Source organism: Oryctolagus cuniculus, chromosome X (assembly GCF_051225735.1).
Source record: "Oryctolagus cuniculus isolate XC-2025 breed Fujian yellow rabbit chromosome X, ASM5122573v1, whole genome shotgun sequence".
NCBI lineage: Eukaryota > Metazoa > Chordata > Mammalia > Lagomorpha > Leporidae > Oryctolagus > Oryctolagus cuniculus.
The window spans coordinates 93,499,427-93,515,041 of NC_142888.1; the positions used below are offsets into that span (position 1 = coordinate 93,499,427).

A 15,615-nucleotide genomic window follows, 5' to 3' on the forward strand; every position below is an offset into this window, starting at 1 on the left:
GCTGCCAATAAATATTTGGGACTGTTCTTTGAACTGACTCAATTTTCCTGCTGAAATTTATGTTGTGTCTTCCACAAAACAAAAGGGAAAAAGGAAAGAAAAAAATATACTTTCACAGTGAATTTAAATAAAGTTGTATCCCCTGCCAATTTTGGTATATCTGAGCTAGGCTCTTTCTCATTGTTTTTTTTTTTTTTCAATGATTCTATTAAGTTTTCTGTGAAAGAAGAAAAACATGATAGTATACACAATGTCAGATATTAATCTAGGCTCTGATATGATTAGCTAAATGCGTATGGTAAGTCTTAATGCTGAGAAATATTTTCAGTGGAAGAGCTAAAGGAGAAGTTCATCTTAATGTCCTGGTCAAGTAAGATTGTAGCATTATTTCCTCTCTGCTTTTATACTTATCTTGAGCAAATCTTCATATCTCTAGTTTGTACCTCTGTGATACATGTCATACCTTAATACGCAGAACATACTAATGCTTGTATGAAGTAACTATCATATGCACCTTTTTAAAGACAGAATCTTAAAAGTCCTTGGTACTAATGTAACTTCTTCAGTCAACAGTACAGTTTTTAATTTAATACGTTTCATCGTTTATTATCTACATTACTAATAAAGAAGATTCTTAGTCATAATGTACAAAAAGTCATAAACACTGTCACTATGGCGTATTAGTTGTCTATTCTGTTCTTGCAAATCATCCCAATATATGATAGCTTTAAACAAGAAACATCAATGATAGCACAACTTTGCGGGTCAGGAATTCAGTGATGGCTTTGTAGGGTATCTCTGAGTCTAGGTCTCTGGTAAGAATGTGAGGAACTGAACAGCAGGAGCTGCACTTGAGACGCGGAAGGATCCACTTCCAAAACACCTTCACAGAGCTACCGGCAGGCTGCAGGTCTTCACCGGCTGTTAGATGGGTACATCAGCTCCATGTCATGTGGTATCTCTCCATAGGACAGCTGAAAACATGGCAACTGTCATCTCTCAAAGTGAGTGGGCAAGACAGCAAGAGAGTGAACAAGGGCGCCCAAGGATACAATCTCTTGATAATCTATTCTTGGAAGTGGCAGTGCGCCATTTTCACTGTTGTCTATTGTTTGGAAGTCCTTCTCTGGTTCTGGCCCGCGATCAAGGTCAGGAGACAACATAAAGGTGTCAATATCTAGAAGCAGAGATCATAGGAAACTTTCTGAGAGGTTGCCTGTCATATACAGTTAAAATGTTAATGTCACTGGATGAAACCATTAGGTTTCTACATGCAAATTTATGAATTTTTTAAAAAAATATTTATTTATTTGAAAGTCAGAGTTACAGAGGGAGAGAAAAAAAAGACAAAAAAAGAGATCTTCCATCTGCTGGTTCACCCCCCCAAGGTGATCGCAATGGTCAGCACTCGGCCAGGCTAAGCCAGGAGCCAAGAGTTTCATCCAGGTCTCCCAGGTGGGTGCAGGGGCCCAAGTACTTGGGCCATCTTCTCCTGCTTTTCCCGGGTGCATTAGCAGAGAGCTGGATCGGAAGTGGAGAAGCTGGGACTTGAACCAGCGCCCACATGGAATGCTGGCATCACGTGCGGCAGCTTTACCCATTATGCCACAATGCCAGCCACGTATTTATGAATATTTTATGGGCTTCTTTCTGATAATTATTAAATGCATTATGATTTGTTCAATTTTAGTATTTCATTGCCATGCATATGTATTTCTACATTTTGTTTTCCTAATTTTGAACATTTTATATAGTCAGAGATTATCAAATAAATAGATTGTAAATTGTATGGATTTGTTGATTGCCAGATATTTTATTACACATTTAAAAAATGGAAATTCTTTAGTTCTGTAAAAATGCTAGTTCCTAAAATAAGCTCTTTTAGGCCTTGCAGATACCAACGAGATCAAACAAAAGAGTGAGCAAATCATCTTGAGTTAAAATTTTAATTCATAGAGAGAAGCAATGTTAAGAAATTCATCATTTCCTTTTTGGTCCAAGCTGTAGTTTTCCAGGCAACGAATTAGGAATATATTCTCTAAAGTTTTGATAATTTTTTGTACTTTTCTTGACCAAGTGTTCAGTCACTTTGGCAGATCAGAAATTTTCCATAAGCTTTAAAAAATACATTTCACATTATCCAGTTCATGCAAAGTTGGTGAAATATACATGGCTTTCTCATGACCCTTTTTTTGACAGACAGAGTTAGTGAGAGAGAGAGAGAGAGAAAGGCCCTCCTTCTGTTGGCTCACCCCCCAAATGGCTGCCACGGCTGGAGCTGCGCCAATCCGAAGCCAGGAGCCAGGGGCTTCCTCCTGGTCTCCCATGCGGGTGGAGGGGCCCAAGCACCTGGGCCATCCTCCACTGCTTCCCAGGCCACAGCAGAGAGCTGGACTGGAAGAGGAGCAACTGGGACAGAACCGGTGCCCCAACTGGGACTAGAATCCTGGGTGCCAGTGCCGCAGGTGGAGGATTAGCCTAGTGAGCCTCCGCACTGGCCCTCATGACTCTTAATACCATAGCATCAGCACTGAAAATACAATTCATCCAATTGCACTCCGGAGCCCAAATGAGGCCTACTTTATATATTGCAATATATTCTTACTGAGGCTAAAGACAACCAGTTGCATCACTCTTGCATAGCTGATATCTTATGCCACAGTTCAGGTGAATAATTTCAAGCCCTATGGCATGCATATAATTTTTAGCAGTTTAACCTCTATTATCTCTTTTCTAGGTTTAATTGAGTGACTCATAATTTATTAAATTTTGCTTTATGGAAAGATAGTTGTGGTCACATGCTTGCATTTATGCGTTAAATCTTTCCTTTTCTGATTCAGTCAAGCTTCTTTTGCCTCTGATTGAACGCACTGCTAATATTTCCACCAACATGTTTTCTTGGGTATGTGTGTGAGTTTGGTGAATATTTATGAGCTTATCTGATCTGTGTACACAGTATTTAAAGATTTGTTAAGAAAAATTATGTTGGCTGACAATGTTGTGACAAATGTAAACGTCAATTGTAGAAAGAAGGAAAACATTTACCTATTAAATGACAAACTTTGATAAATATGAAAATCAGATCAGATGACAAAGTTTATGAAGGAAAAAAAGGCCCACAGGAGAAATAAAATGCAACAAGTGCACCTTTGTCACCAAATCAGTAACAAGCACAGCATGAATAAAAGGAACTTGCTACATGAGAATTGATCAAGACTGATGAGGGAACTCACCAAGTAATTAAGGCAAAACTGTCATTGTATTAGAACTAAACTATTTTCCAGAAAACAGAAGAAAATGGTGGGAAGTCGGTATGTATGTTATGTCAAAAAGGAGAAAGGAAAGAAGTTTATGTAATGGCAAATAAAGAAATATTGATGAGAATTGATTGGAAATGGGATGATAGATGGAAATAAAGTATAATCAATACAAGCTGCTTCATTTCATAAAATAATATTTAACTGAAAGCTTTGCACAACAATATAAATGGAGAAAAGTGATTGTTAATGAGATACTTTATGATGTTGCATAAAGCCCTTTCATGTTTTTGTTACTCCGATTAGCCAGAGATAAAAGTCGTATTTCAGAGATTCCTGGGGAGGAACATGAAATGTTAAAACAAAGGCAATTATATTCCCGTCATAACAGGAAGTAATGCAATTAGAATGATTAAATGCGGATAGGGCTGGAGACTTAGAGAACTAAATTTCTGGAGAACTAGTAAAGTTGCAATGAGTGGTAGGTGGCCAGCCTTCAATGAAAGAGCTGCCCTTTAAAGATATCATGCTTGGTCAGAGTTGGGACATTAAGCATTGGTAACAAATGATGGGTTTCACATTGTTCTATCAGTATTCAGAGCCTCACTTTTGACTATCATATTTGGCTTCTTCAACTAGAATTATACCTGTTAAGTTGGTTTTTTTTTCCCCTTTTATTTTTTCAATTTTTTTTCTCTTTTTTTTCCTTTTTCCTTCTTCTTCTTCTATTTTCGAATTGTCTGAAAGTTCTATAATCTTGTTCTTCATGGAGCAGGGCAAGCCCTCAAACAGTTTCAAAGCTGTTCTGAGAAGCACTGTAGGAACACACAGAGTCACAGACAGGCCCAAGCACACTGGAGGATTGCTGTAATTGTGAGGGTTTTTTTTGCAATAAAAATAATATTTATTCAGTATTAAAGACTATTTGGTTATAAAATATAGCTTAAATGGTTAAAAAAACATTTGCACGGTCAATTCGGGACATGCTCAAGCTGACTTACCTCAAACGGTAGAGTTAGAAACATACCAGGGGATTCCAATTCAGTCCCATCAAGGTGGCATGTACCAATGCCATCTCACTAGTCCCAGTGATCAATTTCTGTTCACAATTGATCATAATGATAGGACTAAGAACCAAAGGGATCACATAAACAAGACTAGTGTCTGCAAATACTAGCTGATAGAATAAAAAAGGGAGAGAATGATACAACATGGGAAGTGGGATACACAGCAGACCCATAGAATGACAGATGTCCTAAACAACACTCTGGCCTCATAATCAGCCCTTAAGGCATGTGGATCTGGCTGAAAAGCCCATGAGAGTATTTTAGGCATGGAAAGCCAAGACACTCTGGGGGCAAAAAAACCTAAATGAAAGATCTCTGGGAGTGAGATCCCAGTGGAAAGAATCGGTCATCAAAGAAGGAGGTACCTTTCTCTGAAGGGAGGAGAGAACTTACACTTTGACCATGGCCTTGTCTAAATATGATCAGAGTCAGTGAACTGAGGGGACTTCCATAGCCTTGGCAGCTCATGACAAGAGCCTAGGGTGATTACTGAGGCCATAAACAAAAGTGTCAAGTTGTTAAGTCAACAACAGGAGTCACTGTGCATTTACTCCTCATGTAGGATCTTTGTCCTTAGTGTGCTGTACATTGAGATTTAATGCTATAACTAGTATTCAAACAGTATTTTTCACTTTATGTTTCTGTGTGGGAGCAAACTGTTGAAATCTTTACTTAATGTATGCTAAACTGATCTTCTGTATATAAAGAGAATCGAAAATGAATCTTGATGTGAATGGAATGGGAGAGGGAGTGGGAAAGGGGAGGGTAGCGGGTGGGAGGGACGTTATGGGGGGAAAGCCATTGTGATCCATAAGCTGTACTTTGGAAATTTATATTCATTAAATAAAAGTTTGAAAGCAAAAAAAAAAAAAAAAAAAAAAACATTTGCACGGTCCTGATTTTTCTCTTCTATATAGCAGCTACAATTCAATATGAGTCAAGCCAAAGTTTTTTTTTTTTTTAAAAACTATAATATGTAAATTAAATTTTCAAAAGGCAGCATTGAAGAAAGAAATTTCCAAATACTGGCAGGAAAAAAGGATTTTGATCCTCTTAATGAAATGACATTTTCAGAATAGAAATGTAAGCTTCAAAAAAGAAAATTTTGGAGGCCATCTTTGTGACACAGCAGGTTAAGGTACAGCTTGCAACAGTGGCATCCCATATTGGAGCAGCAGTTCTAGTCCCAGCTGCTCCATTTCCAGTACTGCTCCCTGCTGATGTGCTTGGGAAGATGACGCAAGTACTTGGGCCTCTGCCACTCATATTGGGGGTACTGCATGGAGTTCCAGGTCCCTGGATTCTCCTAGTCCAGCCTCAGCAATTGCAGCTATTTGCAGAGTGATGGAAGATATCTCTCTCTCTCTCTCTCTCTCTCTCTCTCTCTCTCACTGTCATTCTGTCTTTCAAATACATAAACTTTTAAAAATCAAAATATTGTCTGTGAATCATTTCATATCTGTATGACGACTGCTTGTGTTTTCCCATGATGATTCAGGGTCTCCAGCACTGAAAAGTTGTGTAACATGGAAACTTTTTAGCATCTCAAAATATCTATGCCCTCACTTGTAAACAAGGCTAATGATGGTAGCTGAATCATTGGGTGGTAGAACGGATAAATGAGCAAATACAAGTAAAGCAGTCATCAAGTACCTTGCATGTAATAATGGTACTAAACTGAGCTGATCCTTTTAAGCAGTTAAAACATTATGTGAGTAAGACAATCTGCACGGCACTTGCTCCAATGTAATAATGCTCAATAGATATTTGATGTGATAATAATTTCAATAATAATTTAATTGAAATGTGGTCTATAATTAAGGGAAATAATTTGGAGATGAGGGAGAGTGCTGAACACAAAACGGTTTGCAAAGTTAACTTTCTAAATGATAGAAATAGTGAATGAAATAATAGATAAATACATCTGTCAACTATCAGAGAAATGTAACAGGCAAAAATTGTAGTGAATTTCCCTTGATTTTCACTATCATTGCCATCACCTACACTCCTGAGGATAACCACTGTTATCACTTCCCCTTTTATATTCATATGCATGTGAATATGTATGACTGTGTGATCCTACTTGATGTGTTATTCTACAGCTGGCTTTGCTCCTTAACAATATGTCTTGGAGATCATTCCATGGCAGTACTTAAACATTTTCCTCCTTCTTTTTTTTTTATTTTTTTTATTTTTTTTTTATTTTTGATAGGCAGAGTGGACAGTGAGGGAGAGAGACAGAGAGAGAAAGGTCTTCCTTTGCCGTTGGTTCACCCTCCAATGGCCGCCGCTGCAGCCGGCGCACCGCGCTGATCCGATGGCAGGAGCCAGGATCCAGGTGCTTTTCCTGGTCTCCCATGGGGTGCAGGGCCCAAGCACCTGGGCCATCCTCCACTGCACTCCCTGGCCATAGCAGAGAGCTGGCCTGGAAGAGGGGCAACCGGGACAGAATCCGGCGCCCCGACCGGGACTAGAACCCGGTATGCCGGCGCTGCAAGGTGGAGGATTAGCCTATTGAGCCACGGCGCCGGCTTCCTTCTTTCATTAACTGTTACAAAATTATCTATAATATGAATGCGCACTACTATATTTAATCATTTCCATAATCACTCACTTTTAATTTGTCTGTATTTTTTCTCCACTATAAGCAATCGTGCAGTGAACGGAAATGGCTCTTTATGAATTTATGTGAATAAATATTTATCTGGGGCACAGTCCTAAAAATGGAATTGCTGGATTGTAGAGTATACAGTTTTAAAGTTTGAATGGATGCTGTAAAATTAGCTTTCAAAAGGCTGCTGTAATTTATAATCCTATCTAGTGTATATGTTAGCATTTGTTTCCCAACACTCTTACTAAATGTTTGTGCAATGCTATCTTGCCTTCATGTCTATTATTTTTTTTTGCATGTTCGATGGGAAAAATACTAGGATACTTAAAAAAGATCATGGAAAAATAGAATTAAAAGATAAGCTTGTTTTGGTGTGAAGGTTTTTTTTTTTTTTTAAGATGTATTTATTTTTATTTGAAAAGCAGAGTTACAGAGAGGCAGAGGCAGAACCAGAGGCAGAGAGAGAGAGAAAGAGAGAGATCTTCCATCTGTTAGTTCACTCCCCAAATAGCTGCAATGGCCAGAGCTGGGTCAATCTGAAGCCAGGAGCCAGAAGCTTCTTCTGGGTCTCCCACATGGCTGCAGGGGCTCAAGAACTTGGGCCATCTTCTACTGCTTTTCCAGGCCATAGCAGAAAGCTGGATTGGAAGTGGAGCTGTCAGGTCTCAAACTGGAGCCCATATGGTATGTTAGCACTGTAGACAGTTTCTTTACTGGCTACACCACAGCATCCGCCCTGCAAAAGTTTTTGATATCCATGCATATAAGTGGTTTTCAAAAAGTTCATGAAAAATTAGTATTTTGAAGAAATATTTTCTGATTGTTTTTAGTGGCATTTTTCTAAATTTTCAGAAGATGAGGTTTCTTTCCATGTTTATTGGCAATTTGTCTTTTTGTGTGAACTATCTGCTGATACCCTCTGTTCATGAATTTTTTGTTGTCGTTGTTTGGTTTCCACCTCAGATTTTTATTCCACCCTTACACCCACTCCCAAAAATATTTATAGTACTTTTTTTATTTTGATTTTTAAATCTTTGTCAGTTTTACTTGTATATAACATAAACATCTTTCCCAGTCTATTGTTTTGCTTTTAAATAAGTGATATGTTTTGCAGTCCAAGTATTTACTTTTCTGCTGCATTTTCTGTACAAATTTTTTAATAACTTCCAAGATTTGTATCTTGCTTAAGAAAATGCTTAGTGTTTAGCCTAGTTGCTAAAACAGTTAAACTGGGGCTGGCTCTGTGGCACAGTGGGTTAGGCCTCCATCTGTGGTGCTGGCATCCCACGTGGGTGTCAGTTTGGGTCCTGGCTGCTCCACTTCCGATCTTGCTCTCTACTGTGGCTTGGGAGGGCAGTAGAGGATGGCCCGGGTGCTAGGGCCCCTGTACTCATGTGGGAGACCCGGATAAGACTCCTAGCTCTTGGCTTCAGATCATCTCAGATCTGGACATTGTGGCCACCTAGGGAGTGAGCCAGTGGATGGAGGACCTCTCTCTCTCTCTCTCTCTCTCTCTCTCTCTCTGTCTTTGCCTCTCTGTGGCTCTGCCTTTCAAATAAATAGATAAATCCTAAAAAAAAGAAAAATACACAGTTAAGCTTTCCACATTCTACAGTGGAATACCTGGGTTTGTTTCTTGGCTCTGACTTCTGACTCCAGCTTCCTGCTAAGACACATTGTGGAAGCAGCAGTAATACTTCAAATAATTGAGTCCTGCCCAGGATTGAGTTATTTGGCTCCTTGCTTCAGCCTGGCCCAGCTCCAACCATTGCAGTTATTTGGGGAGAAATCTGTGAATGGAAGCTGTCTCTTGGCCTCCCAGATAAATTTTAAAAAGAACAACTAAGTCTTTCTGTTTTCTTCTGAAAGTGTTCATTCATATTAAATTCCTTATTATATCTGAAATTTTTTTCTGTTTATAATGTGATAGGTGGGCCTGATTTCTTTATGGCCAATAGTTTTCTAAAAATACCCAGATGTCTGTTCCCTGTTAACTTGAAATACTATCTTTGTTATGTATTAAATAGATGTGTCCATTTCTGGACTCTTCTAAATTATATTTCAACTTATCACTATAATCTATTGCCATTTTCATGCCCCATCCTATATTCAAGTGCCAGTTCAAGTCTTGATAAATAAATCAAGTACCTGGGAAACAGCAGGTGATGGTTCAAGTACATGTGTTCCTGCCACTCATGTAGTAGACCTGAAAAAAGTTCCTGGCTCCTGGCTTAGGCCTGGCCCAGCCCTGGCCATTGGGGCCATTTTGGGAGTGAATCAACAGATGAAAGATCTCTCTCTCTCTCTCTCTCTCTCTTTCTCTCTCCAACTCTCCTCCCTCTATCTTTCAAATAAATAAATAAATAAATTTTTAAAATATTTTGCTTCCGTTATCAGCATGATCAATTTATACCATTTTCTAACTGCTTAATTTGCTGTACAAAGTTGTCAGTGATTGTTTTATATATTTTATCAGTCTGGTTTGTGAATAATTATAAATGCTAAGTTTTTAGTTGCTTCTTTTGGATTTTCTGTGTCAACCAACATCTGGTCTGTGATGAATATGTTTCATTCCTCCTTTTGTGATAGATATCATGGATTGGCTTATTTAACATCTACTTGAACATTCTTTTAGCTTCAAAGAATGGAATCTAAGAACTATATTTCACAGTATCTCTTTTTAAAAAATTTATTTATTTATTTGAAAGGTAGAGTTATAGAGAGGAGAGACAGAGAGAGACGGGCTGGGGGGGGAGGAGAAAGAGAGAGATCTTCCATCTGCTAGTTCACTCCCAAAATGGCCCCAATGGCCAGGGCTGGCCAGGCCAGAGCCAGGAGCCACAAGCTTCCTCCTGGTCTCCCACATAGGTGCAGGGGCCCAAGGACTTGGGCCATTCTTTGCTGCTTTTCCAGATGCATTATCAGGGAGCTGGATTGGAAGTGTAGCAACCAGGAATCAAACCAGTGCCATTATGGGATTCCAGCATTGCAGGCCATGGCTTAACCTGCTGCACTACAGTGTCAGCCCCCACAGCACCTCTTATAGCTAGGATTCTGGATATGACTTAGGGTCAATAAATGATATGCACTCGAATCCTACTTTAACTTGGAAATGAGCTGTATGAAGAGAGATGAGAGCACAAGTCATCCATTTGTTAGGCATACAGTCTGTAGCAAAGACATCTTGATTCTTCAGGCAGTATCTAGTTTGGTGGCTTTGTTATTGGCAGATAACTTTCTCTTGTGAAAGGTTCCTGATGACAGAGACAGTAGTTCTCTTGATGATCTAGTTCTGTGATGGGGTTTTAGAAATTATTTTTGATATATAATCTTTCATTAGATCTCCTGTAATTAATAAATACTATTGTGTTTAATCTACCTATTGTGGTTTTTATTGCCTGAAAATACTAAAACATGATCAGTATGTTTTCCAATATTTAAAAGTCCATCAGATTTTCTCTTCTTATTCTAACTGAAGACTGGATAAAGAAATGATGGGATATGTACACTATGGAATACTACACAGTGGTAAAAAAGATCATGAAATCCAGTCATTTACAAAAAATAAAATAATGGATTGTCGCTCCCCCTCTTCATGGAGGAACGACACCAAACCCTGCCTAGGCTTCATATCCGAGTCACGGCACCATTATGTCGCTCCCCCTCTTCGTGGAGGAACGACACAGGACCCTGCGCTGTTCTTTTGTCTGCTCGGCCCTCCCCGGGTTTGCTGCTGGTTCTTCCCGGGTTGGCTACTGTCCCTTCCACCTCCGTGGAAGGGCAGTTCCCCCTGGCCACATTCCCCACTTCCGCAGGGGAGCGGCACACCGCCGGCCGGCTCTCTCTGGGGCTGCACAGGTGTTCCCTTAGATGTTCCCCTTAGATGTTCCTGGTGCATGCCGTCTCTCTCCTCCTTTATAGTCCTCCTCTGCCAATCCTAACTCGGCTGCCCACACGCCGAGTACGCTGCTCTCCAATCAGGAGCAAGTCCTACAGCTTATTGGCTGAACTGGAGGCAGCTGTGTAGAAGCTGTTTTCTTCTCTCCCAGCGCCATATTGTGGGAGAGCAGATGCATAGAACAAGTCTTAATTCCAGTAACTTAGTCTAGTCCGGGTTGCTCCCCACAATGGATGAATCTGGAAAACATCATACTTAGTGAAATAAGCCAGTCCCAAAGGGACAAATACCATATGTTCTCCCTGATTTGTTATAACTAATAGAGCACCTAAAAAGAAATCTGTAGAAGAAGAATTGACATTTTGAGAAGCAATGAATTGAGCAGCCCTTGTCTTAACTATTGAGGACCAGTTTTTTTTTTCATACTATTCATTGAACTTTTTACTTTACATAAAATTAATCATGTGTGTATTAAAGTCAATTGAAAATAGGTCTCAGTAAAAAATAAGAGATGGAATAAGAGAGGGAGGAGGAAGTTTGTAACTGTAAAGCTGTATAGTTCTGCATACATTCCTACAGACTTACTTCTAAGGATACAGTTTAAAAACTTGCTATGGGACCCCAAATCCCATTCAGCTCTGTGGTAAAAATGCCATCTTCTGTGTTAAAGTGAGCATATAGATAGGGTTAAGTGTTAAAGTGATTATGTAAATGGGATCAAGTGTCTGGTAATAGTAATAAATAGAATTAAAAAGGAGGAATGCTCTAACATGGTAAACAGTCCACACAGGTGACTCATAGAATGACAATTGCTTTAAGTAGCACTTCTGACCTCAGAATCAGCCCTTAAGGCATTCTGGTCTGGGCCCCTATTAACATTGTTTTTTTTTTAAAAAAAGTTTTATTTATTTTGAAAGTCAGAATTCCAGAGAGAAAGGGTAACACAGAGAGTGGTTTTCCATCTGCTGGCCACAACAGATGGGCTAGGCGGAAACCAGGAACCCAGAGCTTCATCTGGCTCTCCAATGAGGGTGATAGAGGCCCAAACACTTGGGCCATCAACCACTGCTTTTCCCAGGCTATTAGGAGGGAGCTGGATCAGAAGTGGAACAGCAGAACTGAAACTGGTGCCCATAGGTGATGCCAGTGTCACAGGCAGCAGCTTTACCTGCTACACCACAATATTGGCCCCTATATTAACATCTTGATTGAAGATTAACAATCTAGATCAAAAGTAGGCAAAGTTTTTCTCCAAAGTACCAGAAAGTAAATATTTCAACTTTATTGGTCATAAAGTCTCTGTTGTAACTGTTCAAATGTGCTAATGTAGTGTGAAATCAGCCATGGACAATAAATAAACAAATAAGCATAGCTGTGCTCCAGTAAATAATTATTTGGAAAAAAAAAAAAAACAGAAACAGCTAGTGGTCCAGATTTGGCCTGCAATTATAGTTTGTCTACCTCTATCCTATGTATTTGTCCAACATTTAACATAAATAAAACATTAGACAAAATAAGCCACAAAAAATATTTATCTGTTCAGCAAAACAATAAAAACACTGTTTCAAAAATTATATGCTTTAATAAAGTAATCCCTGGCTAAGAAAGAGTCACACATACAACAAAGATCAATAAGATAGAGAAAAACAAAGCCAGGCGTTTTGAAAGTACCACTTAAGACTGCATTAACTTCTTTTTTTAAAAAAAAGATTTATCTTATTTATTTGAAAGAGAGCTACAGAGAGAGGTAGAGACAGAGAGAGAGGTCTTCCATCCGCTGGTTCACTCCCCAGATGGCTGCAACGGCCAGAGCTGCACCCATCCAAAGCCAGGAGTTTCTTTGGGGTCTCCCACGTGGGTGCAGGGGCCCAAGGACGTGGGCCATCTTCTACTGCTATCCCAGACCATAGCAGAGAGCTGGATTGGAAGTGGAGCAGCTGGGACTAGAACCTACGCCCATATGGGATGCCAGCACTTCAGGCCAGGGCTTTAACCCACTGCACAACAGTGCCAGCCCCTGTATTAACTTCTTTAGCTTTTGAGGACAACATGTTTGTGATTATAGTATTTAGTCAAAGTCAGGTAGGATAATACTAAATAATACTAAGTAGAAAATATGCTGAAGCGTCCCTTTTTATTGGAGCAATCCATTCCATAAAAAAGTAAGAAATGATGGAACAGGCTAGAGTCCAAAAGGAAGAGCGATTTATGTCTCATTGTTCTATCTATATTGAAAAAATCCAATCTCTAAAAAAACAATAAAAGTACAACAACCATTATGGAGAGGGTGTTGTTGCTGCTCATTGTGTTAAGTCACTGCATGTGATGCTGGCCATGTGGGAGACCCGGATGGAGTTCCAGGCTCCTGGCTTCAGCTTGGCCCAGACTTGGCTTTTGTGGCCATTTCTGGAGTGAACCAGCAGGTGGAACATATCTCTCTCTTTTTCTGTCATTCAAATACATAAATATCAAAAATAATAGTGTTTCCCCCTTATTGTTTTACTACAATTATCAAGAAAGGAGTGTGGAAATTTTTAACTACAATTGTAGATCTGCCTATTTCTTCATTTATGTCTTCTGGGATTATTCGGGTATGTCAAAATTCTGTTAAGAAATGCATGCACATTTAGGATTTTGGATTTTATGTCTCCTTGATGAATTAATCTCTTCAGTTTTATGAAATGTCTCTATCCCTAGAGGATGTTTTCTTCTGAAGTCTATTTGTCTGATACAGTATAGTATTCCAGTTTTCACAGCTTCTATGGTACAATTTTTCTTTCAATTCTTAACCTCTATAATCTTTAAAATGGATTTCTTGTAAATGGCATATGTAAGTCTTGGACTTTTTAATCCAATTCATAAATTGGTATCCTTTAATTGGAATTTTTAAATGATTTCTATCACTGACATAGTTGAGTTCATCATCCTTTGTGCTCTGTTTTCCATATATCCCATCTTTGCCACATCCCTCACCTTGTATTTCCTTCTTTTGTATAACTAGATATTTAAAAAATTAATTGTATTTTCTATCTATTATCTTATTAGTTATATGTCTTTGATTTAAAACTTTAGTGGTTGCTCCAGTACTTACTACATATATGTGTATGTGTGTGTATATATATAATATATATATTAATATATATGTGTGATTTGATTTTATTTTCAAAAGCCATCGGTCTTCAATGCTTATTTTATTTCAATACATAGAAAGGTATTTAACACATGTTAGGGTACTCAATAAATATTTTTATTATACTAACCCTCATTTGGCATGAGGTTTTCTTTTTCTTATTTTTTAAATACACTTGGTGATTTTTTTCCAATTTATTTGAACCTCAGACAGAGATAGAGTGAGATCCTCCATCCCCTAATTTACTAACCAAATTCCCACAACAACCAGGGCTGGGCCAGGCCAAATCCAAGAACCCAGAACTCCATCTGAGTCTCCCACATGTGTGACAGAGATCCACATACTTGAGCCATCATCTTCTGTCTCCAAGGTGAGCATTAACAGGAAGCTGGATCAGAAGAGGAATAGCGGTGGCTCAAACTGGGCACTCTAAGAGGGGATGTGGGTGTCCCAAGAATTAACATAATGATTATGCCGCATGTCTGCCTCTGGTATGAGGTTTTCAAAACTCATTCTTTTTTTTTTTTTTTTGACAGGCAGAGTTAGACAGTGAGAGAAAGAGAGAGACAGAGAGAAAGGTCTTCCTTCCGTTGGTTCACCCCCCCAAATGGCCGCTGCGGTTGCCGATCCAAAGCCAGGAACCAGGTACTTCCTCCTGGTCTCCCATGCGGGTGCAGGGCCCATGGACTTGGGCCATCCTCCAATGACTTCCCGGGCCACAGCAGAGAGCTGGACTGGAAGAGGGGCAACCGGGACTAGAACCGGTGCCCATATGGGATGCTGGTGCCGCAGGCGGAGGATTAACCAAGTGAGCCATGGCGCCGGCCCCGAGAGCCCATTTATTTTAGCTAAACTATTCCAGTATTTGTGAAGCTACAATTTAGGATATTTAAATAATAGAATTTAAGGGAAAAAAGCACATTTTTGCCTTTGCTTTACCCTTTATCTTTTCCTCTTTTTCTCTGTGCCACCTAGAAAGTGAATTCATTCTTCAATTATCAAGGGCATATGTGGTGTTCTGTTTGTGTCAGCTATCTATTGCCAAAGTAACTCTAAGTATCAACACCAAAACCTAATTTGCATATAATAGTAAGAAATCATTCTTATGACTCTGGGGTGATCGTGTAGCAGCTCTACTGATCTTTGCTGAGTTGGCTGGGTGAGATTCTGTTTTCAGTTACACTTGCTCACTTGGCAGAAGTTGGCTTCCTCTGACTTGATTTAGCATTGTTTTACCAAGGAAAGCTCGCGTGATCCTATGTCTCTCAATTTCCAGCGAGTTGACCTGAACATGTTCTTGCAGTCATGGCAGAATGCGTGAGCAAGCAAGCACAATCACACAAGCCATTCTCAAGGCCATGGTTGTACCACATTTGCTGACATACAAGTGGCCAAAACTGATCATATGAATAAGTCCAGAGTAGAAGTGGGAGAATGCTCTAGTGTGATATATAAAAGATACGGGTACTTAGAGGGAGAAAAATGAGCATCTTTGATATAATCAGACTCTCACATTCATTGTTATGTAGCAGGAAAACAAAGCGCTATGAGACACCGTACCTTTTATCAACACTCAGGGCTCAAATCCAAGGTTAGGGAGATAAAGTTAGATAAGTATAGTTAAACTTCAAGATAGTCAAAAAGACATTGGC

At 39.3% G+C, this 15,615-nt stretch overlaps 1 non-coding gene across 1 annotated transcript; it reads right to left on the minus strand.

Annotated features, from left to right (window-relative positions):
* Nucleotides 1–3,991: 3,991 nt before the first annotated feature.
* On the minus strand, nucleotides 3,992–4,125 carry LOC127485047 (small nucleolar RNA SNORA9). The gene has a single exon (XR_007912247.2). It is a non-coding gene; the product is annotated as a small nucleolar RNA SNORA9 (small nucleolar RNA).
* Nucleotides 4,126–15,615: the final 11,490 nt, after the last annotated feature.